The sequence below is a fragment of the Oncorhynchus mykiss genome, chromosome 21 (assembly GCF_057628025.1).
Source record: "Oncorhynchus mykiss isolate SJ-2025 chromosome 21, ASM5762802v1, whole genome shotgun sequence".
Lineage (NCBI taxonomy): Eukaryota > Metazoa > Chordata > Actinopteri > Salmoniformes > Salmonidae > Oncorhynchus > Oncorhynchus mykiss.
In genome coordinates this window covers 25,289,696-25,308,068 of record NC_143042.1, presented here as the reverse complement: position 1 = coordinate 25,308,068, position 18,373 = coordinate 25,289,696, and the positions used below count along the sequence as shown (strand labels likewise).

At 46.1% G+C, this 18,373-nt stretch overlaps 2 long non-coding RNA genes across 2 annotated transcripts in view; both read right to left on the bottom strand.

Annotated features, from left to right (window-relative positions):
- LOC149973032 (uncharacterized) overlaps positions 1 to 18,373 on the bottom strand; it is a 57,123-nt gene that overhangs the window by 4,450 nt on the left and 34,300 nt on the right. The gene's annotated exons all lie outside the window — the stretch shown is intronic.
- Positions 4,371 to 6,109, bottom strand: LOC149973033 (uncharacterized). The gene is made up of 2 exons (XR_016490418.1): positions 5,941 to 6,109; positions 4,371 to 5,791 (listed from the first exon to the last, which is right to left on the bottom strand). It is a non-coding gene; the product is annotated as an uncharacterized LOC149973033 (long non-coding RNA).

The following is an 18,373-nucleotide window of genomic DNA, read 5'->3' as shown; positions in this document are numbered from 1 at the left end:
TCAGGAGGAATGGGCCAAAATTCACCCAACTTATTGTGGGAAGCTTGTGGAAGGCTACCAGAAACGTTTTACCCAAGTTAAACAATTTAAAGGCAATGCTACCAAATACTAATTGAGTGTATGTAAACTTCTGACCCACTGGGAATATGATGAAAGAAATAAAAGCTGAAATAAATCATTCTCTCTGCTATTATTCGGACATTTAACATTCTTAAAATAAAGTGGTGATCCTAACTGAAATACGACTTTTTTTACTATAATTAAATGTCAGGAATGGTGAAAAACTGAGTTTAAATTAATTTGGCTAAGGTGTGTGTAAACTTCTGACTTCAACTGTATATGGAACAATTACATGTTAGGGGACTGCTGCCCTCAGGGTGCCTCAGATCTTTATGTCCTGGAAGAAATATACACCAGGAGGTCCGTATACACCAGGCAAATATTAACACAGCAGCCTAAAATGAATACTAATGTGTACATAGCTATTACATATTTCCATCCATCATCACACACAACACAGTGTCCATAGCAGGCCCCTGAAGATGGAAACACACATATGGAACATAGGCTAACACAACAACCTAAGTCTAACACTCTAAATGAATATTATACTATCCGTCTCACACCAACGCTATGTACTCAAAGTAGGCCTCTCGAAAAAAAAGGTTGCCTTTCATTAACTAAAACTCACACTTGACCCTCCTCTATGACTGAGATATGTGGCTGTCCCACCTAGCTATTTTAAGATTAATGCACTAACTGCAAGTCGCTGTTGATAAAAGCGTCTGCTAAATGACTAAAATGTAAATGTAAAAGTGTTAATATTCTTGTTTGATATGAAAAGACATACCAGATTCCACAATACATGTACACTGTTAAGGACTAATCTAACACATGTTATGGAATAGGTTAGGTTGTTCAGGTTTTAGGAACATGATTAGACATTAAACTAGCACTTACACACTCTATCCCCAGGGGGCAGCAGCAACCGGGTCAAGTGCTCTGCCAGGAAGTTTTATGAAGCCTTGATACAGATTTGGGCAATTAGGCAAGTGTTTGTTTGTTATCTAGTTTGGGCATGCCTTTTTGTACTTTTTCCTTTCTGTCATTTTTATGTTCGTCACAAACTGAACATAAATATTCAGTTTGAGCTAGTCGACCAGGAGGTCAAGACAGAGCTGTCTTATACCCTGATGAAGACAGCTTGGCCGTCGACACAAACGTTGGTTATTAAATTATTGCATCTGAGTTCCTAGAGTCTGCTGTTCTCCTTTTCTTTTTCAAGACAGAGCTGGCCCTGAACCCAGGTACAGTAAGGTTGCTGTCTCCTGGGGGCACATGCACACAACATGGCCCCCATAATCGGACTTCTCGCATAAATGCACACATTACATCAGGTTACAGACCATTTAGCTACACCTAGGAGCCCTAGACTTAGCGAGTATACCACAACCAGTGAGCCTGCTAGATGGTTTCTTAACACAAGTGCTGTAGTCTGCTTAATGGCTATGGTAGTTGACACTCTGGATTACTTGTGGTATGTTTTCTGTTCAGGCTACCTGCCACCTCTGGGGAACAATGGGAAAGTAATTCTGCTTTGAAAATTGATCAACTTGTAAACACACGTTTGAGAAAATGGCCTTTGAATGTTTTGCTATTTAGTGAAGCGCTCTTCTTTGTCTACATTCAGCATCGTTCACAACCTCTTAAGCTTTAGCCCCACCCATCTCGTTCCGCTCTCGGCGCGCCCACTTGACGCTCTGGCCAATGATTTGTTTACCTATGGCTAACATGAAAACAGCCTAACCAGCTCTGCTGGCAACGATTTTGTTATGCCTTTTTGCAGACGTTTACTGACACTGGCCATATTCAACAGATGTTGTACACACGTCACGTAACGTTAGCTAATGAGCCAGCTAGCTAACGTTAGCTAGTTAAACAACAATGAACAGTGCCAACAATGCCAAAATACTGGGAGCTATCCAACCAGGCTCTAACTAAAAAAGCAAACAGCTCTGGGATACGAATAATAACGTCAGCTAGGGAGCCAGCAGCTAACTAACAGTACACTTTAGCTTAAGACATATTGCTAGGTAAACAATGAACCTAGTTAGGTAAACAAAGTGTCAATTCACACACGTCACGTAACGTTAGCAAACGAGCCAGCCAGTTAACGTTAGCTAATTAAACAACAATGAACACGGTGCCAAATCATGTCGTTACTACCCTGCATGAATACGGCTCTGGGATATGAATAATAACGTCAGCTAGGGAGCCAGCCAGCTAACGTTAGCTAGCTAGCCAACAGTACACTTTAGCTTGAAATGAATACACTTTCTGTAATATCTGAAAATGTAGCTAGCTAACGCTAGACTACAGTGCCTTGCGAAAGTATTCGGCCCCCTTGAACTTTGCGACCCTTTACCACATTTCAGGCTTCAAACATAAAGATATAAAACTGTATTTTTTTGTGAAGAATCAACAACAAGTGGGACACAATCATGAAGTGGAACGACATTTATTTGATATTTCAAACTTTTTTAACAAATCAAAAACTGAAAAATTGGGCGTGCAAAATTATTCAACAACCCTTAAGTTAATACTTTGTAGTGCCACCTTTTGCTGCGATTACAGCTGTAAGTCGCTTGGGGTATGTCTATCAGTTTTGCACATCGAGAGACTGAATTTTTTTCCCATTCCTCCTTGCAAAACAGCTCGAGCTCAGTGAGGTTGGATGGAGAGCATTTGTGAACAGCAGTTTTCAGGTCTTTCCACAGATTCTCGATTGGATTCAGGTCTGGACTTTGACTTGGCCATTCTAACACCTGGATATGTTTATTTTTGAACCATTCCATTGAAGATTTTGCTTTATGTTTTGGATCATTGTCTTGTTGGAAGACAAATCTCCGTCCCAGTCTCAGGTCTTTTGCAGACTCCATCAGGTTTTCTTCCAGAATGGTCCTGTATTTGGCTCCATCCATCTTCCCTGTCCCTGCTGAAGAAAAGCAGGCCCAAACCATGATGCTGCCACCACCATGTTTGACAGTGGGGATGGTGTGTTCAGCTGTGTTGCTTTTACGCCAAACATAACGTTTTGCATTGTTGCCAAAAAGTTCAATTTTGGTTTCATCTGACCAGAGCACCTTCTTCCACATGTTTGGTGTGTCTCCCAGGTGGCTTGTGGCAAACTTTAAACGACACTTTTTATGGATATCTTTAAGCAATGGCTTTCTTCTTGCCACTCTTCCATAAAGGCCAGATTTGTGCAATATACGACTGATTGTTGTCCTATGGACAGAGTCTCCCACCTCAGCTGTAGATCTCTGCAGTTCATCCAGAGTGATCATGGGCCTCTTGGCTGCATCTCTGATCAGTCTTCTCCTTGTATGAGCTGAAAGTTTAGAGGGACGGCCAGGTCTTGGTAGATTTGCAGTGGTCTGATACTCCTTCCATTTCAATATTATCGCTTGCACAGTGCTCCTTGGGATGTTTAAAGCTTGGGAAATCTTTTTGTATCCAAATCCGTCTTTAAACTTCTTCACAACAGTATTTCGGACCTGCCTGGTGTGTTCCTTGTTCTTCATGATGCTCTCTGCGCTTTTAACGGACCTCTGAGACTATCACAGTGCAGGTGCATTTATACGGAGACTTGATTACACACAGGTGGATTGTATTTATCATCATTAGTCATTTAGGTCAACATTGGATCATTCAGAGATCCTCACTGAACTTCTGGAGAGAGTTTGCTGCACTGAAAGTAAAGGGGCTGAATAATTTTGCACGCCCAATTTTTCAGTTTTTGATTTGTTAAAACAGTTTGAAATATCCCATAAATGTCGTTCCACTTCATGATTGTGTCCCACTTGTTGTTGATTCTTCACAAAAAAAATACAGTTTTATATATTTATGTTTGAAGCTTGAAATGTGGCAAAAGGTCGCAAAGTTCAAGGGGGCCGAATACTTTCGCAAGGCACTGTATCTTACCTGTATACATCATCATGCATGATGGATGCGTCTCCCTGTCAGGAATGTCATACCACGGTTGCCCTTAGTTTGAAGATGTAATCTGGAGACAAGTGTTTTCTCCATCTCTGTAGCTGTCATACTCTAATTCCATTGACTTCAAAACATGATCCTCCAGAAAGTGGAGAGCAACACTTATGCAGCTCCACCACACAATACATCAATAAAATAAGCTTTCGACAGGATTACCAACACATACTGACTGACGAGCTCAAATAGACAGAAGCCTTCTATATGGGAGGCCAATCGGAACTCATCTCTCGGCATGTCAAGCCCAATCATTATCTCAGCCAATCATGGCTAGTGGAAGATTGCTGTCTTTTTCTGTGGCTTAACCAACAAGGCTCGTAATTTAACAATTTTATTCGTATTTACAGATGGCATACAAGTTTGTTATAAAGGCACATGAGTTCACATGTCACAGAAGGCATTTCTGCCAAAAAACGCATTTTGATAAAATATTTTTTTGTTATGTTTTAACAACGCTCCTGTGAAGTCGTCACTTGAGACATACCCCTAGTTTCCTGAATCGGAATTACCTTTTCTGTCATTATTAACTAATCTTCTATACACGTGGTTCTCCAAGACATCAGGGAACATAATACACTTTTAACATAGGATTTACAGTGTGTTGCCTGTAAAAAAAAAAAAAGTGGGGCAATGTTTATATGACCCCTTTTAAAGAAAGGCCCATTTTTACCACATTCTTGCCGGCATAAGCCTTTTATACCTTCCTTGTGAATGCTGGCACCGGTGAAGAGGATGCGCCGATATGGGCGGCATCTATTTAAATAACAATGTTGAATTGTGCAATAGTTGTGCAGTAACAATATAAGTCCAATAGCAGCAGTCATAGCGTGAATGTGTGTGTGTGTGTGTGTATGTGAGTGTAGGTAATGGTGTAATGGTGATGGTAATGGTGTGTCCCTCATCCTCGTCTTAGATCTCAATGTTTTCCACAGAGGAATGAAGGGATGACTACAGGATGGAAAGGAGAGAATTCATGATTGTCATACACCTTTGTATCAATGCACAATCCCTGCTAACAATACACCAATGTTTCAGTACAATCAGATTCCTACAATATTTCCAAGAACAGGGTGATTCTGTCCAGGTGTGTGTGTGCCCCCAGTCTGGTCCTTGGAACATTAGGCCCAGGTTGGCATGTTCCATGGAGACTAGTCTGGTCATCTGTAGTAGGGACACGGGGAGGCAAGGTGGAGGGAGTCGTTGTTATTAGACTCAGAGCTCCTCTCCCCAGAACCAGCCCAACTGTTCTGGGCATGGTACACGGAGTAGGGCTCTAGGCAAGAGGAGACTGAGGGGTAGGTCTTTAGAGGAAAAGGAGGACTAGGAGGGGTAGGAGGAGGACAGAGGTGGGGATAGGCTGTTGGAGGAATGGTGGGAGTTGGAGTTGAATCTAGGGTCAGAGCTGTTGGAGCAGTTGCTGTCTCTGTCTCTCCCTGTCGCTGATGTCCTGATTGTGGCTGCTGCTTCGCCTCCGACTGCTGCTGCGGTGGTTGTGTGAGTGGTGGTTACGTTGTCTGCTGTGGTCTCTGTAGCCCACGCTATCCCATTTGTAGCCCCTCTCCCTCGCTCTGAGTGGTGTGAAGGGTGGGAATACTTGGAGGAAGAGTTCGCCTCCTGGCAAGATGACCTTCTAGAGACGATCCCACCGGCACCATTACCACCCTCCTGAGTCCCTGTCCCGCTCTCTGTCCCTGTCCCTCTCTTTGTCCCTGTCCCTCTCTCTGTCTGCCAGGGGGAGCTAGGGAATAGTAAGTGAGTAGTACAGTCAGTTCACCAAGTCATCCCAGCACCATTACACATACACCTTCTTATACGTTACATGCCACAATCACAACTGTGAGGCCTACAACAGACATTAGTAGACACAGGCACACAAGTGTAAGGTACCTGGCTGAGAGGTCATGTGGCAGTGTACAGTGTAGCCCTGCTGCTGGTGAGGTAGGTACTGCATGGCCTGGAAGGCTGAGGCACTTGGACACAGAGGGGACATAATGAGGGGTTTATGAATGAAGCACACACACAGACAGCATACACACTATGCTTCGCATTCTTGTAATGACCTCAACACAGTCACCTTGAGAAACATAATAGCAATAGATACATAGCCTATTCCCAGATATGTTTGTGCTGTCTTGCCAACTCCTTTGATCATTGTCAAACATGTTTGACATAACAATGACATTAGGAGTTGGCATGACGACATATTTGGGACCAGGCAACCAGACATTACATGCTTTAAATCTCACAAGCACGTCTCTGAAATAACATTTACATTCAAAATCCAAACCGGTTACTTCTGAGCTGCGAGCTGCTGGTGTACCTGAGTTCGTATCACCTTCCCAACCCCTCCTCCACTATTGTTTTTTTTAAAACTTAAATTCTTTACATTTTGAATCCATCATAGTTTGTTTTAATCAAATCACGCTTTGGAAGAAAAAAGGAGAACTCTGGTTAAGGGCTTGTAAGGAGAGCCCTGAGATGTCCCTACCAGTCCCAAAGTTTGTCGTGCCACTACAGGTAATAGAAAGAGCAGAAGTGCTAAACTATCAGTTCAGACCCCAGTCCTACCAACCTACAGGTTATGGAAAATTTGCTCTTTAATATTTCTCCAGTAGGTTTCCTCAATGAGAAAATGTCTACTTCTATGTCAACAATAATAAATGATTATAGTAAACACTGCAGTAATGTCAGCAAAACCCTACAGTAAATACTACAGTATACTAGAGTCTGCAAGAACTACAGTACTGCAATATAATTCAGTCCGCAAAAACACTGCAGTAAATACTAAAGTATAATACAATCCGCAAAAACACTACATTAGTTACTATACTATGTACTACAGTTTTATTTTACTACAGTATGTATACTATAGTTAACTGTAAATACTACAGTATACTAGAGTTAATACTAGAGTAGTCACTGCAGTGAATACTACTTTAAAGTTAGCAAAACACTACAGTGAATACTATATTATTGGTGAGCGTACATTCTCTTTATTTGGAAAATGCCGCTGAACAAAACAATAAACAATAAACACTACACGAACAGACCATTACGCTAAATGCTTATGTGCCCTAAACAAAGTCAACCTCCTACAAAGACAGCTGGGAAAATGGCTACCTATGTATGGTTCTCAATCAGAGACAATGATAGACAGCTGTCCCTGATTGAGAACCATACCTGGCCAAAACATAGAAATACAAAATCATAGATAACAAAACATAGAATGCCCACCCCAAATCACACCTTGACCAAACCAAATATAGACATTAAAAGGCTCTCTAAGGTCAGGGTGTGACAATTATATTAATACTATAGTATGTTTTCATGTGGGCAGCGCCATATTTGGTCATCCACAGCTGTGGCACTTCATTCAGTTCCCGTTTCCATTCCAAGATGAGGGGGAGGGAGGGTGAGAGGAGAGGAGAGGAAACGGAACATGTCCATTCTTGGCTATGAGGGATGGGTATGTGACCTGTACACCAGCTGTCACCAGAGCCAGTCTGTCACCATCAGGCAGTGTGCATGTGTGAGTGTGTGAGACCGCCAGGCCGAATGGGGATGGAGCAAGACAACTTTCATGCTCGTGAGTCATACTGGATACAATGTCACAGAGAATAGAGGAGAGCAGAGGAGGGTTCCTGGCCTGGATAATAGCACTATTCTCCCTCTTTCTCGTACATACTATAAATACAAAAGTATGTGGACACACCTTCAAATTAGTGGATTCAGCTATTTCAGCCACACCCGTTGTTGACAGGTGTATAAAATAGAGGCACATAGCCATGCAATCTCCATAGACAAACCTTGACAGTAGAATGGCCTTACTGAAGAGCTCAGTGACTTTCAACATGGCACAATCATAGGATGCCACCTTTCCAACAAGTCAGTTCGTCAAATGTCTGCCCTGCTAGCGCTGCCCCGGTCAACTGTCAGTGCTGTTATTGTGAAGTGGAAACGTCTAAGAGCAACAGCATTTCAGCCACGAAGAGGTAGGCCACACAAGTTCACTGAACAACACTCACATGCGAGTTCCAAACTGCCTCTGGAAGCCATATCAGCATAAGAACTGTTCGACGGGAGCTTCATGAAATGGGTTTCCATGGCCAAGCAGCCGCACACAAGCCTAAGATCACCATGCGCAATGCCAAGTGTCGGCTGGAGTGGTGTAAAGCTCCCCGCCATTGGACTCTGGAGCAGTGAAAACGCGTTCTCTGGAGTGATGACTCAGGCATGTCTATCTGTATGTGTGTGTGTGTGAGGTGAGAGTCTCCCGCCATGCTCTAAGGGGAGACGGTAGAGGAGACTGCTGCAGACTAGTACTGTCTCACTCTCTAAGCTCTCCCTCTAGCTCTCTTTCTCTCTCTCTCTCTCTCTGTCTGCTGCTGCAGTGTCTCGCTCTGTTTTCACCTCCTTCCATCTCTCTCTGTCTGATTGCTGCAGCTCTCTCTCTCTCTCTCTGTGTGTCTGAGGCTCCATACTCAGACATCCATTAATTATTCAGTGTTGCACTGCAGGTTTTTCCCCCTCTCCACCGCTACTCTGCTCTCTGCACCACTGCCCCCATCCGTACTGATGCTCACAATTCCTGCACCTCCAGAACTTTTTTCATCCTCTCTTTTTCAAAGGTCTGTCTTTCATTTCTTCCTTCCTCTCTTTCCTATGTTTCTCTGTCTTTAATAATTGATTCTTAGTTCTTTAGTTTTACTGGTGTGTATGTGTGTGTGTGTGTGTGTGTATGTTGGAGTCTCCTCCTGCATAGTATTCACCGGGTGTTTCTACAGGGTACTTCTGGGGGTGTGGTGTCTCCTCACGTACACACATGCACGGCATCAGCAGCAGGGCTTTCCCGCTCTCCTTCCTGCCCCACCTACACCCTCCCCCCCCCGCCATAATCATCACGTCCACCCCACCCCCACACCTCCTTTCCATGGATCCTTTGCTTCTTCTCTCCTGCTTTCTATTTCCTTCTACAAGTCCTGGAATCCATCCTTTTTCAACCCTGATGCAACCACAATCCTAAGCAGCTATTCACTGTGCGGCATCAGAGCCAGACAGAGTGTTGACGCAGGCAGACAGCTACGCAGGCAGGCAGCTACGCAGGCAAGCAGGCACGCACGCACGCAGGCACGCACGCACACAGGCACGCACGCACACAGGCACGGGAGGTGAAACTATGGTAGAGAAAGGATGGGAGGGGGCAGTACCATGATATCTGGTAAATGGCAACAACCTTCATTATCACAACATTTCTAAGAATATGATTGTGGCATTTCAAAGATTATGTATCCATCCTTTTGCTTTTCCTGGAAGAGGAAAGAGCAGAGGAGTGAGACAGCATGTGGGAAGCTATCAACCAATGTGCGGCACCGTGGTTGTTCGATCAGGTTTGAGCTGATTTTGATTGTTTCTGACCAAACTTGTTGGGACTAGGGCTGTGGCGGTCATTCAATTTTGTCAGCGGGTGATTGTCAAGCAAATAACTGCCAGTCTCACAGTAATTTAACATTAATTAACATAAACACATTTAGCCATTTAGCCACAAGCCACTGATGCAGACCTTTGGAGCATCTACAAAAAGTTGAATAAGTCCATATAATATAGCTTACACCATCACAATAAATCCATTATATATTTTAGACCGGTCTAAAGAAACATGATATGAAGAAAATGTAGTCTATTTCAGAAGAACAGAATAGCATACAGTTGTCCTTGTGTTAGGCCCTGATCTGGCTATGTAATATGGCTGTAGGCTACACTAGTTAATTTAGCAGACAAGATTTGCTTAGAATTGCGTGACATTATTTTTATATTATTTTACAGTATGAAGAATACAATTGAACATAGCTGAATAAAATAGAAAGGATATGTTCTCCAAATGATTTGAGGGAGTGGGCACACGCGGCTATTCAGTGTTTAGCGGTTAACAAAGAAACTGGTCTTCTTATATGCTTAGTTTCAAATCAAATTGTATTTGTCACATGCACCGAATACAACAGGTGTAGGTAGACCTTACAGTGAAATGCTTACTTACAAGCCCTTAACCAACAATGCAGATTTAAGAAAATACACAAAAATTAAGAGATAAAAAAAAATAATAATAATTAAAGAGCAGCAGTGAATAACAAGTGTCTATATACAGGTGGCACCGGTACAGAGTCAGTGTGTCAATATGCGGGGGTACCGGTGTTGAGGTAATTGAGGTAAGTATGTACATGTAGGTATGTTTATTAAAGTGGCTATGCATTGATAATAACAGAGAGCAGCAGCTCCACCCTTGTACTTGATTGATGCATTAAGGTCACTAATTACTAAGGAACTTACCCTAGCCCTACAGTAACCTGGGATATTCAACTCTTACCCTACGAGGTCCAGAGCCTGCTGGTTTTTTGTTCTACCTGATCATTAATTGCACCCACCTGTAGTCCCAGGACTAGATCAGTCATTGATTAGAGGGGAACATTGAAAAAAAGGAGTGGAACTGACTTAGGGGTCCAGAGTTGAGTTTCAGGGCTCTTTAACATGTATTTAACAAATTCTTATTTACAATGACAGTCTACCCCTGCCAAACCCTATCCCGGATGACGATAGGGCCAATTGTGAGCCGTCCTGGATTACTCGATATACAGTAGCTGTGGCCGAATGTAACTGTTGTGATAGAGGTGGTGCATGGAGTGTAACCAGCTAGTAGAGGTAATGTGCTGCATGTGCCTAACGCATTGGATTACTCTTAGCTATGCATATTCAATGGATCGTGAGAGTAATGTAGTGAATGTAGTCGAGAGTAGGGCTCTCCAACCATGTCCTCTCCAACTTCAGTTGTAACTAACCTGATTCATCTTAGCAACCAGCTAATCATTAGAATCAGGTGTGCTAGATTAGGGTTTGAGCAAAAACCTACAGGATGGTAACTCTCAAGGAACAGTGATGGAAAGCCCTGGCCTAGTGTAACCTGTAGTATAGTTGTGGCCTAATATAACCCCAATAATCGAGGTGGTAAGTGTTACTAGTTAGGAGAGGTACAGCATGTATTACTCTTTGCTATACATGTTGAAAGGCGTTATACAGTATGTACTTTAGTAGCCTATCTCATTAGGGGCTGACACAAACACACTCACTGTCACGAGTCCGACCGAGCGCTCGGCGGTCGGCCTATTAGCTGCCACTGATTGTTTTTCCTCCCCCTCCTTGTATGTTGAGTGGTAGCACCTGTGGATGTTTAATTAGTTTGTCTTTATTAGACAGCCGGCCCGCCTGGTTGTTGTGCGGGATTATTTCTATGTAACCTTCGGATCTGTGGTATAGGCACGTGTTAGTGCCCGGTCAGGATTGTTTCCCATTGTACATTTTGATTCCCTGTGTTTTGGGAACGTTACTTTGTGAGCACCCTGTGGTGCGTTGGTGCGATTAAAAGACGCGCAGCATTGAACTCTCTGTCTCCTGCATTTGACTCCACACCCACGACACCCGGAGCATTACACTCACCTAGGCTAAGTCTGTCCCTAAATGTCAGCCCCCGCCCCATCACACACACAAACACACACATGCCTAGGCTCAATCTGTCCCTAAATCTCTCATCATGATGGCTATTTGTGACAGGACTGTGTGTACAGTGCAGTACAGTCTGGCCTGGTTAGCAGAACAGTGCTCCTGTGACTGTCTCCTGGGTCTCAGGTAATCAGCCACACACCACAGGGACCACTGTCCTGCCCTACACGTAAGCACACACACACACACACACACACACACAGAAACACACTGCTGCCTCCCTGTTAACGCTAAGCCACTGAGTGTAACACACTGATGATGTAAGTCATATGGCTGCTCAGTTTAACAACATACTGTCCTGTACTCAACAGTCTAACCCTCACCCACCCACAGTTTTGTTTGTCTCTCACACAATACAGTACACCACTGACACACACATGGGCATGAACACACACATACAAACACAGGGGGATGCACATGAACACAAACAGACACACACACACAGCCACCATTTATTATCATGCACCTTTGATAAACAGTACATTGTTTTGGATCAAATAAAGCAAATGTACCAACGTTATTGATGTGATTTGGATTCGAGACGTCGGGCGAGGGGCCTTCAGTACCTCGTGGACTGGGAGGGGTACGGGCCGGAGGAGAGATGCTGGGTTCCGGTGGAGGACGTGTTAGATCCTTCCATGTTATCAGAATTCCACCGTCTTCATGTGATTAATAAAGTGACGTGCTTGAGCTGTAATGGCAATGACCTTTATGTCTGTTTGCCAACAACTATTACAGTATTAAGACGTCCTTACAGCATGTCCTGGAGATGTTGTTTTCACATTGACTTGTACCGGTATTAAGATTCCTACACAACAAATTGGTCACTGTTACCTAGTGTTGATTTTTCATAGTAACATTTCTATTGTTGATTCAGGAGTTAAATTCACTTTGTAAGTGTGAAATTAACACTCATTGGTGTAAAATAACCCCAGTGTTGGTGTTAATAACCAGTGTTTTGCATGCACATTGATTGATTGTTACTCAAATATAAATAGCATACATTTTTTTCAACTAATACAATATGTTACTTGGACTAATTGCAGCCGTTACTGAAATGGTTGTTCCAGTTTAGATGGTTTAGGTAGACTCATATCTTAGTCCTCCCAACCCTGGCAGTTATTCTGAATGTTTGATATCTCCACTCTGGCTGGATTCCAACAGGAATTACATATCACTTTACAAAACGCTTAATGTGATTTGTAGGCCTGATGTGGCATGTAAACTATTGGTTTAATACCATTGCATCAGGGCAAAACTAGGCCCTCAACATGAGGCCTTATTCATCTAGTGTCATGCGTAGGTGTAATAGGTGGCAGGGAAGTCAGGCGCAGGAGAGTCAAATGGAGTGTAAAATGGAGTCTTTTAATAAAGTCCACGGAGTATGCTCCATAACACTAAATGTACATAAACATGGGTACGAGGACCCGACGCGCACCTATACAACAATCACACTACACTGACAATAAAACAATCTCTGACAAAGACATGAGGGGAAACAGAGGGTTAAATACAAAACAGGTAATGAATGGGATTGAAAACAGGTGTGTGGGAAGACAAGACAAAACCAATGGAAAATGAAAAAAGGATCAATGATGGCTAGAAGACCGGTGACGTCGAACGCCGAGCACCGCCCGAACAAGGAGAGGCAACGACTTCGGCAGAAGTCGTGACAGTACCCCCCCCCTGACGCGCGGCTCCAGCTGCGCGTCGACACCGGCCTCGGGGACGACCCGGGAGGCGAGGTGCAGGGCGATCCGGATGGAGACGGTGGAATTCTGATAACATGGAAGGATCTAACACGTCCTCCACCGGAACCCAGCATCTCTCCTCCGGCCCGTACCCCTCCCAGTCCACGAGGTACTGAAGGCCCCTCGCCCGACGTCTCGAATCCAAAATGGATCGAACAGAGTACGCCGGAACCCCCTCGATGTCTAGAGGAGGCGGAGGAACATTACGCACTTCAGCCTCCTGGAGCGGGCCAGCCAACATCGGCCTGAGGAGAGACACATGGAACGAGGGGTTAATACGGTAATGAGTGGGTAGTTGTAACCTATAACATACCTCGTTCACTCTCCTCAGGACTTTAAACGGCCCCACAAACCGCGGACCCAGCTTCCGGCAGAGAAGGCGAAGGGGCAGGTTTCGGGTCGAGAGCCAGACCCTGTCCCCTGGTGCGAACACTGGGGCCTCACTGCGGCGACGGTCTGCGCCAATTTTCTGGCGCCTTATGGCACGCTGAAGGTGGACGTGGGCTGCCTCCCAGGTCTCCTCAGCGTGCCGAAACCAATTGTCCACCGCAGGGGCCTCGGTCTGGCTCTGATGCCAAGGAGCCAGAACCGGCTGATACCCTAATACACATTGAAAGGGAGTAAGGTTAGTGGAGGAGTGACGTAGCGAGTTCTGAGCCATCTCTGCCAAGGGCACGAACTTCGCCCACTCCCCCGGCCGATCCTGGCAATAAGACCGCAGAAACCTACCCACATCCTGGTTAACTCTCTCCACCTGCCCATTACTCTCGGGGTGAAAACCTGAGGTAAGACTAACCGAGATCCCCAGACGCTCCATGAACGCCTTCCAGACCCTTGATGTGAACTGGGGACCCCGATCAGACACTATATCCTCAGGCACCCCATAGTGCCGGAAAACGTGTGTAAACAGGGCCTCTGCAGTTTGTAAGGCCGTAGGGAGACCGGGCAAAGGGAGGAGACGACAGGACTTAGAAAACCGATCCACAACGACCAGGATCGTGGTGTAACCCTGTGAAGGTGGAAGATCGGTCAAAAAATCCACCGACAGGTGCGACCACGGCCGTTGAGGAACGGGTAGAGGTTGTAGCTTACCTCTGGGCAGGTGTCTAGGAGCCTTGCACTGGGCGCACACCGAGCAGGAAGAAACATAAATCCTCACGTCCTTAGCTAAAGTGGGCCACCAGTATCTCCCGTCAAGACAGCGCATCGTCCGACCTATCCCAGGATGAGGAGGAGGGTGACGTGTGAGCCCAATATATCAATCGGTCGCGGACAGCAGACGGAACGTACAGACGACCAGCTGGACACTCAGGGGGAGAAGGCTCTGTACGTGACGCCCGCTCAATGTCCGCGTCCAGCTCCCACACTACTGGCGCCACCAAACACAAAGCTGGGAGTATGGGAGTGGGATCCATGGACCGCTCCTCTGTGTCATACAGCCGAGACAATGCGTCTGCCTTAACGTTCTGGGAGCCTGGTCTGTAAGAAAGAGTAAACACAAAACGAGTGAAAAACATGGCCCACCTTGCCTGGCGAGGATTCAATCTCTTTGCCTGCCGGATATACTCCAGATTGCGGTGGTCAGTCCAGATGAGAAAAGGGTGTTTAGCCCCCTCAAGCCAATGCCTCCACACCTTCAAAGCTTCTACGACAGCTAACAGCTCCCGGTTCCCCACATCATAGTTTCGCTCCGCCGGGCTGAGCTTCTTTGAAAAGAAAGCACAGGGGCGAAGCTTCGGTGGCGTACCCGAACGCTGAGAGAGCACTGCTCCTATCCCAGCTTCGGATGCGTCCACCTCCACTATGAATGGCAAAGAGGGATCCGGATGAGCCAGCACAGGCACCGAAGTAAACAGAGTCTTCAGGTGCTCAAAAGCCCTGTTCGCCTCAGCCGACCACTGCAAGCGCACCGGGCCCCCCTTTAGCAGTGAGGTAATGGGAGCTGCCACCTGACCAAAACCCCGGATAAACCTCCGGTAGTAATTGGAAAACCCCAAAAAACGCTGCAACTCCTTTACCGTGGTTGGAGTCGGCCAATTACGCACGGCTGTAATGCGGTCGCTCTCCATCTCCACTCCTGAAGTGGAAATCCGATGCCCTAGGAAGGAGATGGATTGTTGGAAAAACAAGCATTTCTCAGACTTCACATATAGATCATGCTCCAACAGGCGACCAAGCACCCTGCGCACCAGGGACACATGCTCGGCGCGTGTAGCAGAGTATATCAGAATATCATCGATATACACCACTACACCTTGCCCGTGCAGGTCCCTGAAGATCTCATCTACAAATGATTGGAAAACTGATGGAGCATTCATCAACCCATATGGCATGACCAGGTACTCATAATGACCTGAGGTGGTGCTAAATGCCGTCTTCCACTCATCACCCTTCCTAATACGCACCAGATTGTACGCACTCCTGAGATCCAATTTTGTGAAAAAACGTGCCCCGTGCATTAACTCAATAATCGTATTGATCAGAGGTAGCGGGTAACTATATTTCACTGATTTTATTAAGACCTCGATAATCAACGCACGGGCGTAAACCGCCATCCTTTTTTTTCACAAAAAAGAAACTCGAAGAGACAGGTGAAATGGATGGCTGAATGAACCCCTGATGCAGGGATTCAGAGATATATGTCTCCATAGCCTCCGTCTCCGCTTGCGACAGGGGATACACGTGACTCTTCGGATATGCAGCGTCTACCAGGAGATCTATCGCACAATCCCCCCGTCGATGGGGTGGTAATTGAGTCGCCTTCTTTTTAAAGAAGGCGAGAGCCAAATCGGCATATTCGGGGGGAATGCGCACGGTGGAGACCTGGTCTGGACTTTCCACCGTAGTAGCACCAACGGAAACCCCTAAACACCTACCTGAGCATTCTCGCGACCACCCTGTGAGAGCCCTCTGTGGCCAAGAAACAGTGGGGTTATGACAAACTAACCAGGGTAGGCCTAGCACCACAGAATACGCAGGAGAATCAATAAGGAAAAGACTAATCTTCTCCTTGTGACCCTCCTGCGTTATCATACACAAAGGTGCGGTTACCTCCCTGATAAACCCTGACCCTAATGGTCGACTATCTAAGGCATGAATAGGGAAAGGCATATCCACAGGAACAATAGGGATCCCTAAACTATGAGCTAGACTTTTATTAATGAAATTCCCAGCCGCACCCGAATCTACTAGCGCCTTATACTGGGAATGCAGTGAAAAATCAGGAAAAGAGACAGAGACAAACATTAGTGCAGCAGAGGGCTCTGGATGAGAATGGTGCCTACTCATCTGGGGTGACGCCAGAATGCCCTGCCTGCCCTCTCTATTCCCAGAGGAACCAACCCGGCACCGACCAGCAGTGTGCTCTCTGCGACCTTGAATGGTGCTCGAGCGGGAACCCCCTCCGGTCTCCCTGCGCACCATCCCTCCCAATTCCATAGGTTCGGGAGAGAGGGTGCGGGAGGATGGAACAACCAGACCCCGATCTAGACGTCCACGAGTAGCCAGCATGTTGTCCAGCTTGATGGACATGTCCACCAGCTGGTCGAAGGTGAGGGTGGTGTCTCTACAGGCCAGCTCCCGACGGACGTCCTCGCGTAGACTACAACGGTAATGGTCGATCAGGGCCCTGTCGCTCCATCCAGCGCCAGCAGCCAAGGTCCTAAACTCCAAAGCAAAATCCTGTGCACTCCTCGTCTCCTGCCTCAGATGATAGAGAAGCTCACCCGCTGCTTTGCCTTCAGGTGGGTGATCAAATACTATCCGGAATTGGCGGGTGAACTCCTCAAAATGGTCCAGCGCCGCATCCTCCCTACTACACACAGCGCTGGCCCATTCCAGGGCTTTCCCGGTGAGGCATGAGACGAGGGCGTAACTCTTCTCACGGTCAGATGGTACTGGGGAGGCCGTGGCTAGATACAAGTTCAGTTTAAGGAGGAAACCCTGGCAGCCGGCAGTATCTCCGTTGTATCCCGTAGGTAGGGATAAATGGATCCTCGATTCCGGAGAGGAAAAATCGTTCACGGGAGATTCCGGTTGTGGTGGTGGTGGCGCTGGAGAAACTCCCTGTCTCTCCCAGCGATCCATTTTCATGAAAATGTGATCCATGACGGAGCTGATAACGTCAAGCTCCCTAGCTTGTTCCTGAACGCGTTCCTCCAGCTCCATGGGCATAGTGTCCTCTCCTGCTGACTTCATATATTGGTCAGAGATTCTGTCATGCGTAGGTGTAATAGGTGGCAGGGAAGTCAGGCGCAGGAGAGTCAAATGGAGTGTAAAATGGAGTCTTTTAATAAAGTCCACGGAGTATGCTCCATAACACTAAATGTACATAAACATGGGTACGAGGACCCGACGCGCACCTATACAACAATCACACTACACTGACAATAAAACAATCTCTGACAAAGACATGAGGGGAAACAGAGGGTTAAATACACAACAGGTAATGAATGGGATTGAAAACAGGTGTGTGGGAAGACAAGACAAAACCAATGGAAAATGAAAAAAGGATCAATGATGGCTAGAAGACCGGTGACGTCGAACGCCGAGCACCGCCCGAACAAGGAGAGGCAACGACTTCGGCAGAAGTCGTGACATCTAGTGGGAAAACAATATCTCACTCACTCGCTCGCTCACTCACTCACTCACTGTGCTGGCTGGTTCCTGCCAGGCTGAGACAATCTCTGTGCCCCCTTTAACTGCACACCCTGGATGGCCCCCTGCACACAGGCACGCACGCATAGACATAGACATACACACTCTTCGACCCCCCTCAGTGCATCTCGTATTCATGCCCAGCCGTCTGCCCTTCCTCTGCTCTCCCCTCCAACACTACTAGCCAGTTCACACCGGAAACTCAGCATTCTTCCTTCATAAAGAGCTTGTCAGCGGAACAGAGCTTTCTTTTTCTGCGGGGGGAGAGAAAGAGAGAGAGAGATTTCATTTTATTACTTTCAGACTGCCTTTTTCCCTTTAAAAGAGCAGCCTTTTGTACACAGCGAGACGTAAAAACCGCCACA